This window comes from Kogia breviceps, chromosome 2 (genome assembly GCF_026419965.1).
Source record: "Kogia breviceps isolate mKogBre1 chromosome 2, mKogBre1 haplotype 1, whole genome shotgun sequence".
In the NCBI taxonomy this organism is placed as follows: Eukaryota; Metazoa; Chordata; class Mammalia; order Artiodactyla; family Physeteridae; genus Kogia; species Kogia breviceps.
The window spans coordinates 67,224,084-67,230,083 of record NC_081311.1 but is presented as its reverse complement, the minus strand read 5'-3'; positions in this window follow the sequence as shown (position 1 = coordinate 67,230,083).

Genomic DNA, 6,000 nt, shown 5'->3' with positions numbered 1-6,000 from the left:
CTGAGGATGAATAACTCGACCTCGAATTCCTCCTGTAATGTGTTACTTTCACAGAGGGACTGGAAATCCCATTTCTAACCCACTTGTGAGAGGAAGAGCCCTTGTGCAGGGGTGAGATGGGGAGACAGTTTAGACAGGACAGAGCCCTGAGCAGAGGAAGGGGTCCAAAGCAGAGGCTGTGACTCACACAGACAATTTGTAGCTGAGGAGTTGTGCCTTCTATTTGGTTTGAAGTATTTCCGTCATATTCGATAAAATGGATGGCAGAAATAGAAGCCCATGTACTTTGTCCATTTGTAAGAATGCAGCCTAGGGTCATACTCTCCCTCCCTCCGAGGAGGAGAATGTGTCAAGTTGGCATGAGAGCCAGCGGCCTGGGGCTGGAACAGGGGCCTCAGCAGTGGCTGAGCTTCCTTGAGGAGGGCAGCCACGGAGCTGGGCTCTTGCCTTGCTTGCCCTTTGGGGAATCGTGAGGGCAGGATTTGTCCTGTCCCTTCATTGTTCCCCCCACCATTTCCACCTGGAACCTGGCTACGTCTCTGACTTCCTCTTCCCGCAAACCAATCTGCACGTTCTCCGCTAGCCTGTTTTCACACGCTGCGGGGGCCCCGGCCCACAGACAGCAGCTTTGCACCTACTGTTAACTGTTTGCAACACTCTTCCCATCCCACTTCACCTGGTGAAACTCTACTTATTCCTTAGATTTCAGCTTAAGGCTCGCTCACTTCCTCAGACCAGCCTTTCCCGTTTGTCCTAATTTGGCCGAAAGCCCTTCATTTTAGGCTCATGGCACCTGTGTGTCTCTTCTGTGGCCATCGTCAAAGATACAGTTTTACGCTTTTGGACCCATTATTTAATTAACTCCTATTGTCTCTGCTAATCTTTAAATCCTTGATGAAGAAAGATTGTTTTTACTGACCAGTACTAGTCATCCCTAGTACCTAGAAAAATATCCAGCCCACGGGTATACTATATCTGTTGGCTGAATTAATATGTCAGCTACTCTCTGCCATTCCCTGGCATGCTTATGCTTTCCTGCTCCAGGCTTTTCTTTCTCCCTGGTCCTCCTATAAAGAAACTTTCAGAAGTCCGTTTTGTGTGTGTTTAATCTTGAAGCTTATAAATTGTGTATATGATGATAATGGTTAAATTTTATATTGTGTTTATCTTGTGCCAGGCATCCTTCAAAAGTATTTTACTTACATTCATTCATTCAATACTCATAACAATCCTGTGTGGTAGGTTCTATCTCATTTCACTGAATATGAGGGACATTGATTGTAAAACACATCATTGTTTTGCCAGTCGAACTCTGAAACGTCATCTCTCCCTTACGAATGAGAATTTCAGGATAATGAAAGGTTTAACGACTTGCCCAAGAAAGGCTGGTGCTAAAAATGATGGAGGCATGGTGCAGATGGGGTAAGGCAATGCCAGAGGCCATGCTTTTCACCATGGGGCCATCTTGCCACAAAGAGTCACACATCTGGGTTGTTTCTGCATTTCTTAAATCAGATACAGCCATCCCAGCGGATCTCAGAGGCCACGTGAAGTCACAGGATAAACACGGTGCCACCTACTTAACTCTCACTATTTGACAGGCAAATGTTAAATTGCCTTTACAGTAAAATATACTTTATTAAAATAAACAAGGATATATGAAATAGTAGAATGCAAATGTATCCATGTTTTAGATAGAACTTATAACCTGTGATTGTTTATGTTTGGTGCTCCATAGTTTATTTTGAAAATACTCTTTTAATTCCTAATGCTATCTTTTCACCCAGGCACTTGTTTATATCACAAAGGATTATAGCAACTGATTTTTCCCATTCACTTTCCTTACTCTGAATACCAACCCTGCATTTCACTGTCTAACTAGTCATCTTATAACTCTCTCTGCTTGTATTAGAGAACTTGTTTGCTAGGGAGATATGAGTATTGTCCCCATTTACAGATTAAAGCTTTAGCACCTTTGCCTGACATTGAGATCCTCAGTGAATTAACCCATTCGTGTCTTTCTGAGCTCCTATCCTAATGGGGCCATCTAGAACTCTTCGCTTCAGCCAGTTGACTCCCACGCGTGATGTTCTCATTCCTGTCTTTATGCCTTGGGTCATGTCCGTCCTCCTCGAATGTTATCTTTCTTCATCCTGCTAGACCATACTCTCCTATGAAAACCTCTATAAAGGTCCCTCTTGAGTCCTGAAACTTGCATTGCTTTCTTGTACCCTGGGTGAGATTGCCACGAGCTGCATTTTTATTTCCCTTCCTCTGCTATTTACTTTAATTAACTTGATGAGTCGCTGTCTTGATTCCAAAATATTCATGCTTCTTTCTATCACCCATAGCACCTTTGCATATAACCGTCCCTCAAGAAATATTTTTGACTGTTGAATAAACAAATGAGTGAGAAACAGCCCATGGCTTTTCCTCATCAGTGACTTTCATTTATCTAAGGCGGCAGTGATGGTTTTGGAAGAGTAACAGGGAGAATTAGGAGCTTTCAGATCCTGTCCTTGACACTAGTTACTGTCTCTGTAAACTTGAGGATTACCAAACTCTCAGAATTTCAGATTAGATGGTTCAGAGAGGGCCCAAATCACAGATCAGTGGAGTTCTGGATTCATTCGTTTGAAATAAACTCATTCATGAATTCACTCCTTCCTTCCAGAAATATCAGTTGAGCTACTCCTATGTCAATCACTGTGCTATAGCATTGGAGAAACAGAATGGACACAATATTATCGTTGCTTCCAAGAGTTTATAGTATAATAGAGCTGAGGAGTGCAAATGCTTCTCTGGCATCAGGCTCTGTTACAGCATGCAGGTCTTCTTCTTCCAAATTTAGCCCTCAGAGCAATAAGCCTCAAAGTGACTGCCACAAAATGGATGAGACTGGTGGATAGGAGATGCTATGAGCACTTCACGGAAGGATGGAGACATTCCAGAACCCAGCTGTGGATTCCCGGCACTGTCACAGAGGCTTCCTCTGAAGTCAAATAAAAAGCAACAACAACAACAAACCTATTAGTTCTCTGCCCACATCTGCTCTGAATCAGTGCCTGCAGAGGGCATCCCACCAAGTGAGGGAGATCTGTCTTCCAGAGGACAGCTCACTGTGTTCCTTGGGGTTTGTCCTTTCCATCGTTACAAAGGGTGACGTGTCGACTTCATCAGCACACCTAACATTCTGTCACCACCACAAACTAGAAAGGGTAATGAGAAGGCAGGAAAAGTGCCAGGGACAAGGGGATTTCTTCAACTGTCTGTGGTGCTCAGAGTAGCAGATCAGGCCTCCAGGGTCCTCAGGGACAAAAGGCAATTTAGCACAAACCTGGGTGTGATTTACTCTCCCCAAGTCCCTCCCTTTGCCATTGCCCTTGGCTTTGACATTCCCTGTTGACTTCATGAAAATTCCTTTCTCTGGCCCTATACCTCAGGAATCTCTCTTCCAAAACCAGGGGATTCAGACAGAACAGGGGGCCAGTTACTTGACAAGGAAGTACAGCAGCTTTTCCCTCATAAGCCCCAGGATTTTGGACATGTGGTGGCTGGAAGTTACATCTGTGAGTTACTGCTCCTGGATGGACTGTTTAATGGTGTTGCCCAGGAAGTCTCAGGGCATCAGCTCAGCCTCCAGGCAGAAGCAGACTCTTCTTGCCAAGCGTGCTTTTAGTTCCACTTCCATCCCCAGAGCGAGCATGACGGCAGATCAAGGTGGAGAGAATGCTGCTGCCAGAGCAAAGATGGGCTCCTGGGGCCCAAGACAGTCCGACACAGGAAGGCAACCCCTTGCTACCATGTTCATTAACAAGGAGGTGGCCCGTGTCTAGCAGAACTGAATGAGGGCAGTCATGGTTTTTCATAGGAATTAAGTTATAAATACTCTAAACTTACAGACTGTGTTTGAAGAAAGTGCAGAAGCTGACTGAGCCTTAGCAATAAGCGCCTGGAGCAGTGGGAGCGCTGAAGGGGGAAAATGATGTCCCAGAACAGACAACAGTGGTGTATAAACACTGGAAGGGTATCCTGAGACTATCTGCATGAGGTTCGTGCTGAAATAGATGATCACCAGCGTGCAGATGAGGAAGCTAAGACAGATGTTCAGAATCTATTAATATTCAGATGCAGAAACATCAGTAGAGCCAGTGGTATTCCATGCCCACCCTGTAGTATGTGTTCAGTCTTAGAAAAATTATTGGTTCTTTTCATAAAGTCCTAAGCTAGAGAGACAGTTCTTTAACTACACAGACATTATTTTAAAAACCTAATGTCCATATTGAACAAAAAAATGCCATTTAAACTGAAAATTTAATTCTATCACATATGGTCTCTGTTGTCTTCATACGGTTGTTTGTGAAAGTACCCTCCCAAATTGTAGAACGTATAATTGAAAGAGAGTAGGAATGAAGGTAATACCTGGACTAGTGGTTAGACTACTTAGCAATTCATTACCTTCCCTTTTTCTGTTCCCACTCAAGACACATACCACCAAAGATAAACGCCAAACACATAAACAGTTCTTTCAGTTTTATTGCTTTAACATACATAGTTTATCAGTTGAGCAAATTATTAACAAACTATAGTGACATGAGTTGAAATAAATATTGTTTCAAATAATACTGCATAATTTCAAAACAAACCCAGTGTTACATGCATGAAAAAAATTGAGAACACAATGAAAAAAAATTTTGATTCAGTTAAGCACAAAAGGCATGCAGAATCCCAAACAAGGAATATCTGACCTGCTATGTCAGTGTCGTGAGGGTATTAAAGAGCTTTATCTATTCCTGGATAAATAATTCATTTTTATTGATTGCTGAAATTGACTTTAAGGATAAATAATGACCAGAAAGCTCTACTAGTGCTTTAGCCAAAGTTTATCTATGGCCAAACCATAAACGTACTTTGAATTGGCAGTTACTATAGTGGGTGCTTCACTCAGCCCTATTCTGCCTTCTGCACAGCAGGGTGAGGTGTAGAAGCAAGGTACTGATAGTTTGAAACACCTCAAATGCCACTAGACTTAAGTTCTCAAGATATTGCTACAGTAAACGTGACTATTATCAACTGCTTGCTTTTATTTAATCTCAGACTGTCAACTTAAATCTGCCTTCACCCTGATTTACAATGTGCATGTTACCTTCGGAAATGTCACTAAGTTTAAAATGTCAAAGTTGTTGCCTGTAAAAGTACATAAGGTAAAGTAATTGAATTTTTTTTTTTTTTTTTTTTTTTTTTGCCAAGTCAGTATGGAACTAAAACATAACCAAAATGGAAAGCAGGGGCATCTGGAAATCTTTCACTGGAAGTTTTAATTCATATTTAATCACCCAAAAACTTGCTCAAGAAAATTTTGTTTTAAAGGTCCCAACTATTAGTTACTAAATTGGGCATAACGTATGTCTACTTCTGTTTTCAGGGAGTTGTTAGTCATGGATATCAAAGAAAAATTATTATGCCGTCATTCAGGTCCAGTGAAATTTTCTTTGGAGGAATTTTACCACTCAAGGACAATTTTCAAAATCAGTCAGAAGCACAGCTTAACCCTGCATGACAGTTGCTGAAATTCTCATATTTATATCTCGTTGTATACCAGCACATAAAAATAGAGAGTTATAATGGTATAAGATTCAGCAAGCAATGGAATACTATCTCTACAGTATTTTCAAAATTAGTTTTATGTTTAAAGCTTAAGGAAGAAGGAAAGTTCTGTGTAACTGAGAGTGTGAACTAACCTCTCAGAGTTGCCCCTTTGCTTTATGAATAAACACTCCAAGCCAGATTTGATGTTAGAAGCCCGGACTTGTCAGTCTTAGCTAGACTATCACTGAATATCACAGAGAGGTTCAGATAATTCGTAAAGATGGGAAACTGATGGACATGTTGAGGACTGGCCTGGGATTACGTAATACATGGTTGTCTGAATAGAAAAAGTGATCTCCTGGCTTTGAACTACTGATATAATTATTGAAAGGGGGCTTTAAGATGTTTAGA